This window comes from Bos grunniens, chromosome 6 (assembly GCF_055505025.1).
Source record: "Bos grunniens cultivar Pamir isolate PY7600 chromosome 6, Bosgru_T2T1.0, whole genome shotgun sequence".
NCBI classification, from domain to species: domain Eukaryota; kingdom Metazoa; phylum Chordata; class Mammalia; order Artiodactyla; family Bovidae; genus Bos; species Bos grunniens.
This window is the reverse complement of record NC_141170.1, coordinates 91,862,256-91,876,693: the sequence shown is the minus strand read 5'-3', so window position 1 is coordinate 91,876,693 and position 14,438 is coordinate 91,862,256. Positions and strand designations below refer to the sequence as shown.

Here is a 14,438-nt window from a genome sequence, read left to right as displayed (position 1 = left end):
TTTTTTATAGTGATGATTAACTACCATTAAAATGGTTCTAACTGAGCTTCCAAGAATTCTCAGATTAATTGTGTTTGCCTTAAAAGTAATTTCTAGAAATATATAATGAGTGTCAATTTAACTTGAGAATAAGAAGTTTATTTCAGATAAAGTTTACTCTGAAAATAACTATATAGAGGGAGATTTTCTTGGTCATTTGATTTCAAGCATTGTATATATCCAGTTCAGATAAATCATATCAAAAAATTGGTTATCTTGCATATATAGGTATAGATCTCAGAACTGTTAAAAGTTTTGAAAATTATATTTTTAGGATCTGTTAGAAAAGAACAGTTTGATTTAAGCTTGAACATTCTTAAGATTTGCAATTATAATTTTATGTTATTTTTGATTAAAATAAACACTCAGAATCAGGAAGCAACCTAAAAAATATATTGTTGTCAATGTTAAATTTCATCTTTAACTTGCTCTTTTAAATTTGCTTATTACATTTAAATATTTACACTTAAATTTCAAATTTAGCATAAGATCATATCATAAGATCATACACAAGACGTTGGGCTTTATGTATGCATTTAGAAGCTTTAAAATTTGTATTGATTCTGTTTGATATTTGTTACACTGGAAGAACAAGATGATGCCCCTGTATTGAATGAGTAGGTGTACCAGTCAGTTCAGTTTAGTTGCTCACTCATGTCCACCTCTTTGCGACTCCAGGGAACACCAACTCCTGGAGCTTGCTCAAGGTCATGTCCATCGAGTTGGTGATGCCATCCAACCGTCTCATCCTCTGTTGTCCCCTTCTCTTCCCACCTTCAATCTTTCCCAGCATCAGGGTCTTTTCCAATGAGTTGGTTCTTTGTATCATATGGCCGAAGTATTGGAGTTTCAGCTTCAGCATCAGTCCTTCCAATGAATATTCAGTACTGATTTCCTTTAGTCCCTGGCAGTCCAAGGGACTCGCAAGAGCCTTCTCCAGTACTACAGTTCAAAAGCATCAAGTGCTTTAAAAAAGGCACTGAGCCTTCTTTATGGTCCAACTCTTACATCCATACATGACTACTAGATACACCTTTGTTGGTCAAATAATGTCTCTGCTTTTTAATATGCTGTCTAGGTTGGTCATAACTTTTCTTCCAAGGAGCAAGCATCTTTTAATTTCTTGGCTGCAGTCACCATCTGCAGTGATTTTGGAGCCCAAGAAAATAAAGTCTGACACTGTTTCCATTGTTTTCCCATCTATTTGCCATGAAATGATGAGACCAGATACCATGATCTTAGTTTCCTGAATGTTGAGTTTTAAGCCAACTCTTTCACTCTCCTCTTTCTCTTAAATCAAGAGGCATTTTAATTCCTCTTCACTTTCTGCCATAAAGGTGGTGTCATCAGCATATCTGAGGTTATTGATATTTTTCCCAGCACTCTTGATTCCAGCTTGTGCTTCATGCAGCTCAGCATTTCTCATGATGTACTCTGCATATAAGTTAATATGCAGGGTGACAATATACATTCTTGACATACTCCTTTCCCATTTTGGAACCAGTCTGTTGTTCCATATGTCCAGTTCTAACTATTGCTTCTTGATCTTCATACAGATTTCTCAGAAGGCAGGTAAGGTGATCTGGTATTCCCATCTTTTTCTACAGTTTGTTGTGATCTACACAGGAGTGCTGCTGTCTATGGAGTTGCAAAGAGTTGACCTGAACATAGTCAAAGGCTTTGGCATAATCAATAAAGCAGAAGTAGATGATTTTCTGGAACTCTCTTGCTTTTTTGATGATCCAACAGACATAGACAATTTAATCTCTGGTTCCTCTGCCTTTTCTAAATCCAGCCTGAACATCTGGAAGTTCACAGTTCACGTATTGTTGAACCCTGGCTTGGAGAATTTTGAGCATTGCTTTGCTAGCATGTGAGATGAGTGCAATTGTGCGATAGTTTGAATATTCTTTGGCATTGCTTTTCTTCAGGATTGGAATGAAAACTGACCTTTTCCAGTGTTGTGGCCCACTGTGAATGTAGTGGGTATATGTAGTAGGTGAGTAGGTGTATGGCCCACTATTGGCCATACACATAATCAGTAGGTTTACGGCCCACTGTTAATGATATTTGGGAATAGTAAATACTTAGAATGATGCATTATTATCATGCACTGAATGAAACCTTAATTGAGAATTTAAAACTGGAGTGGGTTGCCATTTCCTTCTCCAGGGCATCTTCCAGACCCAGGAGTCAAACCCATATATCCTCTGGCTTCTGCACTGTCAGGCAGATTCTTTTTCCACTTAACCATTTTACCACTTCCCCATTTGGGAAGCCCCAGTGTTTCTTGTGGAGAAGGCAATGGCAACCCACTCTAGTACTGTTGCCTGGAAAATCCCATGGACAGAGGAGCCTGGTAGGCTGCAGTCCATGGGGTTGCTAAGAGTCGGACACAACTGAGCGACTTCACTTTCCCTTGTCACTTTCATGCATTGGAGAAGGAAATGGCATCCCACTCCAGTGTTCTTGCCTGGAGAATCCCAGGGACAGGGGAGCCTGGTGGGCTGACGTCTCTGGGGTCGCACAGAGTTGGACATGACTGAAGTGACTTAGCAGTAGCAGCAGTGTTTCTTGGCCATGGCTTAGAATAAGCTAGTGAGTTTTAAAAAATACCATTGCCAAGGCCCCATCCCTTACATATTAGGAATTAATTCTTGTGGTATGGGGCCCAGGAATCCATGTTTTTTAAAACTCTCAGACAATGTTAAGACAAGTGCAAGTTGAAAAAAGTTGGAATATCCTGTGATTTACACTAAATTTTACTCAGTGTTCACCCTCCCTAATTTCTAACTAGTTTAAATCCAAGCATTTGTTTACTAATGCTTTTGTTCATTCATTAGTTCAAATATTCAACATATACTTATTCAGGGTCTATTATGAGTATTTCTAGATGTTAGAAACACAGAGGTAGACAAGACAAAAGATTTTTGCCCTCATGGAACTAATATGTTTGTACAGAGGGGATACAGGCTATAAGTTAAAAAAAGTTACATGATATTTTTGTTGGTATTATCAGTAAGGAAGAGAACAAATACAATGCTGTGTAATAAGAGAGGAGTGACAGCGATATGGGGTGGGTTGATACTTTCAGAATGTTTCTCTGATGAAATGAATAAAAAGCTAAAGAATGAGAAGAAGCCCATGGTAAAAAGAGCCTGATGATGATTGAACCAGGCAGAAGGAATATATAGTATCATACCCCTAAGGAGGGAAAGACTTGATATATTTGAGGAACAGAAAGGAAACCAGATGAATGGCTTTCAGATGAGAAAAATCACTTCTTACTTGAATTGATACTGTCTCAGTGATAATGTATCATTTCTCTCTGATCTAGCTAAAAAAATATATATATATATTTAGTTTTTATCAATATGATTATGATGTGTCTGGGTATAGATTTACATGGTTTTATCTTCTTTGAGGTTCTTGAATCTGTTGGTTTATATCTTTTGTCAAATTTGGAAATTTTTAGCCATTATTCCTTCACATACATATATTATCCCTACACTCTTTCTTTTCTTCTTTTGAGGCTCTGATATAAAAAAAATGTTAAATCTTTTGGTACCTGCAGATCCCTAAGGCTCTGTTAATTCTTTTAAGATCTACTTTCTCTCTGTTTTTCTGTTTTGGTAATTTCTATTGATCTAAGTTCATTGATTATTTCATCATCTCCATTCTTTAATTTAGCTCATCCACTGTAGTTTTTGATTTGTTATTATATACTTCCATTCTACAATTGTCATTTAGTTTTTCTTTGTTTATTCTAGAGTTTTGCCAAGGGTTTCTAATTTTCCATTCGTTTCAAGAACGATGTAATTGCTTGTTTGTACTTTTGTATGATATCTGCTTTAAAATCCTTGTCAGACAATTCCAGCATTGCTCCATTTTGGTGTTGTCATCCAGTGATTATCTTTTCTCATTTGAGTTGAGATGTTCCTCTTTGTTGATATGATGAGTAATTTTGGGTTTTGTCTGGACATTTTCAGTAACTGTGTTATGCAATTCTGGTTCCTACTTAAATCTTCTATTTTAGTACAGTCAGCTTATTTGAATTTAGAGCACACATCCTTGGCCACTTTTTTAGACTATGATTCAAATGTCAGTTTAGTAGTTAGGTTATTCTGGTCTAGCCTGTTTGTATGCTACCCAATGACCAAGCAAGGTTGTTCACATGATATTTTTTCCTCAGAGGTTTTGTTTTGTTGTTTTTGGTTTCATCCATGAGCCAGTTGGAGGGTGTACCCAGGACTCCATACACAGGTTTAAGCAGTTCCTTTCTTCAGCTGCCTCTTTTCTGTACTCTATCCACTTCCTTCTCTCTCCATCTTTGAGAGGTGAACTGCTTCCTTTTCGTTGTCATTTACTTACTATAGAGTGAGCTTGAATGTCAAGGTTCTGCCTTGTAGTTTCCACAGCACCAGTTGGGGAGTGGGAGAGGTTTCATTCTGAGCACAATGCATAGATGTTCCACAGGGCTCTGCCTGACATCTAATGTCTCTGCACCATCTAATGGGGAAGAGGCAAGGTGCAGATTCTATAATAGGAAATTGTTTCTTTTCATGTGTCCCATCATTTCTGCAGGCTTGCTTTCTTCTGCATGAATGGGTCTACTTTTGAAACTATTGAAACATTTCTGTTATTATATTTTTTAACTGTAGGATTCTGTGTTTGTTTGGCTTTTTGATGGTTGTTGTTTCCTTGACAAACGTCTTATTTTGTTCATCCATTGTTTTACTAATTTCATTTAAAAACATTGCCTGTGTTGTCTTATAGTTCACTAACCTTCCTTAAAATTATTCTGAATTCTCTAACAGTTCATATAACTCCATTTCTATAGGGTCAGTTGTTGGGGCTTTATTGTTTTTTTTGGTTGTCATATTTACTGACTGTGTGTGTTTGACTTAGTTCTGCAGATGTGTAAAGCTGATGGTTGGGATTACTCTTTGGGCATTGCAGGTATGATCTTGGTCCACCAAGACCTGTGTGTTGGTTGTTGTAAGCCTCTTTCATCTTCTCTGTCACAATCAGATACCCTGTGGCTGGTCCCCATAGATTCCCCTGCAATTCTTGTGGAATGAGATCAGAGTAGAGGCTCTCACAGACTGATTCACAATGCCAGGGGAGGCTGTTAGCCTTCTCCTCTTACACTCTCCTCTCTTTTCCCACTGGAGGAACCAGAGACCCAGGAGAGACCTCTCTGCTTGGCTCTGTCCTATCCAAGGGAAGGGGACACGTGGTCAAAATGTACTTGCTTCCCTTATCCTTCTAAAGTAGTCTGTCTTGATCAGTGGGATGCTTCATCTTCACCCCCATGTCTAGGATTCTCTCAGTAGTATTGTTCTTGAATACGTGTTAGTGGTTCTTGTAAGGGGAAACCAAGTCAGGAACAACTTATGTTGGCATCTCAGTGACATCTCTCCTCTTTCCTTCAAAATTTAAAGGAAAGAACTTCAAAATTTCTGTTTATCTGCATTTTCATAAGTATATGATGCCATCATTGCACTTAAATAGTTTGCAATTTAATAATTAAAGAATTTAAATTACAGAGTAGGCAGTGTCATGAAAAACTAAATACCTCTCCATGAAGTTTATTTTAAGCAAAGGGTAAGTCATGGTTTCTCAGGTGCTGTGGAAGTGTTACCTTATATGAAAACATCCAGTTATTGGTATTTTGCATACATTGTAAACATTAGAATACCACTTCCCTCCTGGCTCAGATGGTAAAAGCATCTGCCTTCAATGCGGGAGACCTGGGTTCGATCCCTGGGTCAGGAAGAGCCCCTGGAGAAGGAAATGGCAACCCACTCCAGTATTCTTGCCTGGAAAATTCCATGGATGGAGGAGCCTGGTGGACTACAGTCCATGGGGTTGCGAAGAGTCGGACACGACTGAGCAACTTCACTTCCACCATTGACATTTGCACACATAATATTAACAAAGATTTAGTGATTAATGTTCAATTCTTGGCAAAGAAAAAATATTTAGAAATTCAAGGTTTAGAATTAAGTGAAGGATTTTAGAAAGATTTTTATTTAACTTAGTATTTCCACTGATTGTGTAATTGAGACAACAAATGGTCTGTTAAAGCTTTTTTATTTATAAGAGTAGTACATAATTAAAGAAATCTTTGAAGATAAGAAAGGAGAAATAACAAAAGAAGTTTATATAGTTCCACCACCTGAAACGAACAATGCTAATGTTTCAGTAAATTTTTCTTTCATCGTAATAATAGTGAAATATCCTGTTCGTCTTTTGTTTTTCTCAATCAGGATTGTATTGCAAATATTTTGATACAAAGCATTTTGACTATCATTATTTAATGAGTATAAAATACAGGAATCTTTTATTTGTTCTGAGGAATGCATTACTAAAGATGCCCTATAATTCAACTCTCAATTACATTAATAATTTTCACATAGGAATAAATATAAAATTGTGAGTTTATTTATATTCAGTGATATAAATATCTATTGTAACTTAATAACAGACTAGTAGTTTTAATTTGGAGTCATATTCCCCACAGGCTTCAAAAAAATATTTCCATTATCCCTTCCCAGTTATGTAATGCTTTTTGTAAATCAAGCATCTGCGGTGTTTGTCCTTGTTTTGACACTGTTTGATTGTGATTTTTTGTTTTCCGTGTGTGTAGAGATGTATAGGCATTATTCAGAGGCAACTGACACTTTTGCATTGGTTAGAATTTTATAGTGTTCATTAGTTCTAGACATAAAATTTTGTTTTAATTTTATGTTACTTGATTTAGGTTAATCATAATAATTAGCATAATTCTAGCTCTTTTACCACAGTGATTAGTTCAGGTGGGAATAGAAACTAAGTTGGCCCAGACAATGGCCTAAGACTGTTCTGTAGTTGACGATAAATAAACTTTCTCTTTTTCTGGATTATATAACAGATGGATATAAGGCTGTGGCCATTATTCTATCGTTAGGTAGACTGGCCTGCAAAAGGAATTGACTCATGGAAGAGAATAAGGCTTAGAGAATCAGAGATAAACAGATTTGAAATCCTGATTAAGTCATGTATGAAGCCCACTGTTCTTCTAAAATTGTGGTTTTAACCTTGTGTACACTTTGGAAATTATCTGGAACCTGGAAAACAAATATATATATATAATGTATATATATGCACATATATTTATAATATATACAATGTATATATGTGCACATATAAATTATATATGTATATAATTGTTATGTATGAATATAACATGTATGTGTATACAATTACAAATGGTTATAATATACATTAGTATATTAACATATATAATAATATATGCATATAATTGTATATAACATATAAAATATATGTGTATGCACACAAATACACATTATATTTGTACATAACTGTATATATATAATATATATGTAGATAATTCTGTACACACATATATATTAATATATACCTGGAGAACTCAAGACCATTTAAAAAATGATCTAAGAGGGGGCATTGGGATAAAGATCAGGGGAAAGACAGGTTTTAAGAAAAATAACCCAGGTGATTCTAATATACAGACCAGGTAAGAAATACTGCTCTTGATTTTTCAGTAATATGAGCCTGTTTTTTTTTTTTTATTATTAAGTTAGCTATGTTTCTTTTTCTGTTATATGCAACTAAAATCAGTTTCAGTAATATATAAGGAAAGGAGATTTCATTAGAAAAACTTAGGAAGGAAAGTTAGTGTGAAAAATATTAAAAAGAATTCCTATACTAAACATCCCAGACTCTAGGTCTATAACTTATTAAAAAAATATGTAAAAACTATTAAGTTCATTTGGTTTGGAAAGTTGGTAAAAGGGAATGAAAACCATTACAATGAGAAAACATATTAAGCCTTATTAAGAAGATATAACTGTGACTTTGTAAAAATACTTCTATTTCATGTCAGATACATAATGGAGTATATACAGAACTAGACATACATCCTCCAAGGTCTTTTCACTTGGACAAGAGAGAGAGAGCGTTTTGTCATAAAGTTGACTGTATCTCTTGAAATATCATGTATTCTTAGACTTGACTTATAGTTAAGGAGATCTTTTAGTAACAGACCCTTCTTTTATATTTTACTGGGGAAAATATAAAATGTCTTTTATATTTTACTCATGTGCTACTGGGTCATCATCATCAGACTTTATTTCAATTGCTTGATGGTATATCAGAACTGTATTTTCTTTTGGTGTTTATACCTTGAGCCCATTATTGATTTGATTTTTGAAATAAATATATTATTATTTTCTACTTGAGTTGTGTTATTTCCTAATTTAGTATCTGATCATGTTTATTTAAAAAATGTAATAACAAATTCACAGCATGGCTCTGAAAAACATAAAATTGGGAATGCACATGGCATCAAATATTCTTGTGCCTTTATAGAATTTTTTTCTTGGCCACTGAACTTCAATATTTTAAAAACAATATAGAGATCAACTTCTTACTTTTTCTGTGAGTGTGTTTTTGTTCTCCAGTCCCAGGCTGGCTGTTATAGTTGAGACCCACTCAGGCCTCTGAACAGGGATACCTGTATTGGAAAATCTGTGCAAAATTCCTGAACTGCTGTAAATTTCGATCAAGGAAGACTGAAATTCAAATGTGTAAACTAGTAGATACAGAGATGACTAAGGATGAATTTAAACATTTTTCATGTAAATTGGCAACTAAAGTATATGGCTAAGACTGTGTAGAGCAGTTACTTGGGAATCCCGAGATAAATGAACTGAAAAGGAAACATTGAACTCTTTGGAGATCTTGAGAAAACAGTGGTGCTAGAAGCAAAGTTATAGCCAAAGTAGATTGGAGTGATTTCTTATCTTAGAAAATAAATTAGTTTAGAAAATAAATTTTTTGCAACTAGGAGTTAGAAGCAGTTGCTTTAAATGGCCTGTTTTCTACACCAGTCTACCATACACAGGGCAATTGTACTACATTTTATTTATTAGTGTTCTGAGAGAAAATATGAAAGAATTTACTACTTTAAATTCCTTCTTGAGACGTGCTTCGTGCTAAGTTGCTTCAGTTGTGTACGACTTTTTGGGATCCTATGGACCTAGCCCGCCAGGTTCCTCTGTGTATGTAATTCTCTAAGCAAGAATACTGGAGTGGGTGGCCAGGCCATCCTCCAGGGAATCTTCCTGACCCAGGGATCTAACCCATCTCCTGCATTGGCAAGTGGGTTCTTTACCACTAGCACCACCTGGGAAGCCCTTTTTGAGACAAGGTGACATAAATAAATGTTATAGAAAGTAATTTGGGAATCACATATTATAGAACAGATATATGAAAACTGTGTGCTGTACTCAGTCGCTATGTTGTTTCCAACTCTTTGTGACCCCATGGACTGTAGCCCACCAGGCTTCTCTGTCCACGGAATTTCCCAGGCAAGAATACTGGAGTGGGTTTCTATTTCCTTCTCCAGTGGATCTTCCTGACCCAGGGATCAAACCCACCTCTCCTGCTTGGCAGGTGGATTCTTTACCACTGAGCCACCAGGGAAGCCCAATGTGAAAAATAGATTTTTAAAAATCAAGTAATATTTAGAAATTAATTTATTCATAAAACACACCTTTTAGAATGTGATCCATCTTTTATAATTCCATAGGTTGGACTTTTAGGAACCTGCTGCTGCTGCTGCTAAGTTGCTTTAGTCCTGTCCGACTCTGTGCGACCCCAGAGACGGCAGCCCACCAGGCTCCCCCGTCCCTGGGATTCTCTAGGCAAGAACATTGGAGTAGGTTGCCATTTCCTTCTCCAATGCATGAAAGTGAAAAGTGAAAGTGAAGTCGCTCAGTCATGTCCGACTCTTAGCGACCCCATGGACTGCAGCCTACCAGGCTCCTCCACCCATGGGATTTTCCAGGCAAGAGTACTAGAGTGGGGTGCCATTGCCTTCTCCTTTAGGAACCTAGGTTTCTACAAAGTACCCTTCACTTTTGTCTCCATATTCTGTATAATTGAATAGCTACTTTGTTGTTATTGACACAGGAAAAAAAAATACATGTTTTGTTTTCCACTCTTGAATTCTGTTTTGTACTCTGTGGACTTTTACCCATTCTGTTATTGATGCCAGGACCCATCATCTTGGGTTTCATATTTATAAATGGTATACTTTAAGGGGCTTAGAAAAATGTGACACGTAACGTGGCAGAGACTTGTATTCTCCCCTTCCCCCTTACTAGCAGAACCGTGATTCTTTTGAACCAATAATACATCATTTGTAGCTAGATGTAGTCAGTGACTAAGTTTTGGCCAATGAAAAGTAAGTTGAATTTACTTAGTAACTGAGCCCGGTTTTCTCCTTTGTAAAATAAGTTTCTTATATTTTTCTGACACTTGCATTAAGTTTCTTCACTCTTGTCAAAAAATTTTAAAAGAGAGGAGGTAACCTTTTCTTTTCCATTTCTTAGTAAGGACAAGGGCCTCACTTAGGGACTGCAAAGCAGTGAGTTAGAAGAACTTAGATCTCTGATAACTTTGAGGAGTTCCATAACAGCCCTGCCTAACCTACTCCTAGAATTATTTTAAGTGAAAGAGAAACAAGCTTCTGCCTTACTTAAGATACTGTATTTTGTACTTCTGTGTTAAATGTAAGCTAAATTTTGATTACCAAATGGTTCAATATGAGTAGCGTTTTAGTCAAAGTAGTTCAGTAGTTCAGTCTAAAAATATATTTTGATCCTCTTTTGTGTCTCTTTTCTTATGGTTCCAAATAAGCCATCCACTATAATTATTTAACCTATCTTTCTTCTCCCAGAAGAATTCTCTCTTGCACCAACATCTTCCTTCTTGGTCATACTCATGGTCATGTGATACTCCTGCCACATACAGTCTACTGGGGAATATAGTTGGTTTTCCTTTCTGACTGAGAGGAGATAAGTAGGTAGTATCTGAATGCTATGATCAGACAAAAAGTGTAGAGCTATAAACCTTCAAAAATGAAAAATTTTCACTTGCCACTTGTATTTTCTTCTTTAATCCTCCTGTTGTTGTTCAGTCACTCTGTTGTGTCTGACTCTTTGTGACCCCATGGACTGCAACATGCCAGGCTTCCCTGTCCATCACCATCTCCTCATCCTCCTAATCACGCTTTTTTGTGTGTGCAGATTTCATTTTCTGAGTAGTAAAGTAGGGCCCAATTTTCCTCTTCTTTTCCTTTGGTTGCATGCACCATGTGGCTTGTGTGATCTTAGTCCCCCAACCTGGGATTGAACACACCTCCTGCGGCAGAAGAATGGAGTTCTAATCACTCGATCTCCAGGGAGTTCCCAGCGCTCATTTTTCTTAAGAAAACTTGCCTACATTTTTGTAGTTAGTAAAACTGAGTTGGAGTTTGAACTCATATCTATCTGATACCAAAACCCATGATTAGATATACACATTTTGTTGTGCAAAGTTTATGATAGAAGGTGATAAGTGCATTGGTAGAGAAAATTTTACAGAAAAATTGATACCTGATGGGAATTGTCTAACTGACTTCTATAGTGAGGAGCATTTTTAGGGGGTGGAGGAGGACACCGTGGAGTGCAAAGGTAGTTCAGGCAGATGACCTTTGTACTACTTACCAGGTAGCTAGTGCTGGGGAAGTGTTGATCCAGTGAAAAAGGGGGAGATATGATGGTCTCTGGTCTCATAGCGCTTACTAGTTTCTCTGGTTTTGTAGTTAAGCTTATTGTTTTTCTATTCAAATGCAATATTGTTTTATTATTATTAAGTTTGGGTTTCCCAGGTGACTCAGTGGTAAAGAATCTGTCTACCAACTCAGGAGACGCAGTTTCGATCCCTGGGTTGGGAAAATCCCTTGGAGAAGGAAATGGCAACCCACTCCAGTATTCTTGCCTGGGAAATCCCATGGACAGAGGAGCCTGGCGAGCTACAGTCCATGGGTTCGTGAAAGAGTTGGACACAACTGAGCAACTAAACAACAACAGCATTATTAAGACTATTATCCCTTCAGAGGTTTAAGTAATTCCAATTCAGAAAATAATCCTCTTCATTAAAATACAAGACTGAATAACGTGCATGTGAATCTTTATGTTCTTTTCCTATCCCCAAAGATCTTTTTCTGTTTATAATAAAATGAATAAGATGAAAATATATTTTGGTTTTCAGATAGAACTGAAAATACTACCCAAAGCAAATTTACACACAGAGCAATAAGCAGTAGATTAATGTGAAAGTGAAAGTTGCTCAGTTGTGTCCTGGTCTTTGGAACCCTATGGACTGTATAGTACATGGAATTCTCTGGGCCAGAATACTGGAGTGAGTGGCCTTTCCCTTCTCCAGGGGATCTTCCCAACCCAGGGATTGAACCCAGATCTCCCGCATTGCAGGTGGATTCTTTACCAGCTGAGCCACAAGGGAAGCCATAATTTCCCCCAAATAACAACTTTTTCTTTATTTAGTTGTCAATTCTTAATATATTAGTATGTCATTTCTTCAGTTGCTTGCTTTGATGAAACTTTATTTCTTTAGTCTTAAATGGTGTAGTCAGCCCTCTGTATCCACAAGTTCTGAATCCCTGAATTCAACCAACTGCAGACGAAAAATATTGGAAAAAAATTCCCAAAAGTTTCAAAAAGAAAAACTTGAATTTGCCCCTTGCTGACAGCTATTTACATATCATTTACATTGTATTTACAACTATTTACACAGTATTACAACTATTTCCATCGTATTTACATTGTATTAGATGTGATAAATAACACTGAGATGATTTCAAGTATTCAGGAGGATATGTGTAGGTTATATGCAAATAATATATCAATTTCTAGAAGGGAGTTGAGCAACTGCAGATTTTGGTGTTTGGTCCTACAGTCAATCCTTCACAGACACCAAGAGATGACTCTGTGTCAGCATAAAGTGAGGGAGTCTATTACTGTTCTTAAAATGCCAGTTTTGGGGCAAACTTTTACAGCATTTACATAACATTTACAGCAAGGCAAGGTTAGTGTATATTTCTTTTTTATAAGTCATTTTATTTAATGAACTAATCTTATACAGACAAACATGTTATAACCCCAAAATGATATTAAATAATTGATTTACACATAGTCTCAGTTGATTACATCATTTATAAATTATGGCATTCCTGATTCACACAATGTTAAATATTACTTTAATACAATTCAAAATCACATTGCATGACTTCTGTTTATGAATATAATATCCCTTTTCAAGTGTGGATTACATTAGTTTATTAAAATAACTTTATTTTCTATACTTACTTGATGCCTAGAAAACATGACTTCAAATGAAAAGGAAAAAGTTATTTTCTTATTTAAATATATAATATAAACAGGGTTAATAGTCACATTAAGGTAGAACATTTCCTTTAAGAATATCACTGTGACAGTTGACCAGAAAACTATTATGTATTCTCCTTCCTATATGTATGCTGCTGTTGCTGCTAAATCACTTCAGTCGTGTCCAACTCTGGGCGACCCCATAGACCGCAGCCCACCAGGCTCCCCCGTCCCTGGGATTCTCCAAGCAAGAACACTGGAGTGGGTTGCCATTTCCTTCTCTAATGCATGAAAGTGAAAAGTGAAAGTGAAGTCGCTCAGTCATGTCTGACTCTTTGTGACCCCATGGACTGCAGCCTACCAGGCTCCTCCATCCATGGGGTTTTCCAGGCAAGAGTACTGGAGTGGGGTGCCATCGCCTTCTCCAGTTTGCATATGTATATCTCTAGAATAAAATGGTTAGTTTAACAGTCTCTCTAACTGTAGCTTAAAAAGTACTCTAAAAGTTTCGTGGTTAGGATTCTCTGGAGATTTTTATCTCTTTATAGCCTTTGTTAGATCTAAGTCTTTGCAAAACGTCTCTTCACTGGCCACCGTACTACAGAACATTTCTCAACTGTTTAACTTTTAATGAATCTGTATACTTTTTTTTTGTTTAACCCTAAGGATTATATGTGTATTTTTTGTTGCTTCATATGGAGCATCAGGTAATATTAAATATCTGATGACTGTATATTTTTAAAAATCATTATTTTAAAAGAAATAGGAAGGGTCCCAGAAATTCAGACATATATTATGTCATCTAAAATAACCAAAAGAGAACAACCTTTATTTGAATTTAAGTTTATTGTTAGTTATTCTGTTGCTGTGAATATTCTGTATAAGCATATTGTTGTTTAATTACATGTACAATGTGCAGTACTTTGATAGTGACTGTTTTAGGATATAAACTTCTCATTGAACATTAGGAATCCTAAACAAGATTTATGGTTGATTGTTATGTGGTACATAAATTTGGCATGTTATTACAGATGGATCACAGATGGAAAGGAAATACTTGTTTGGAAATCTGTAAGATTTCTATGTAATTTACTTCAATTCTTTAGAAACAGCTCTAATTTATTATATATTGAATAGGTTTAG

General features: G+C 36.1%; 1 protein-coding gene across 23 annotated transcripts in view; it reads left to right on the top strand.

Moving 5' to 3' along the window:
- Positions 1-14,438, top strand: part of STPG2 (sperm tail PG-rich repeat containing 2) — a 630,294-nt gene that overhangs the window by 184,123 nt on the left and 431,733 nt on the right. The gene's annotated exons all lie outside the window — the stretch shown is intronic.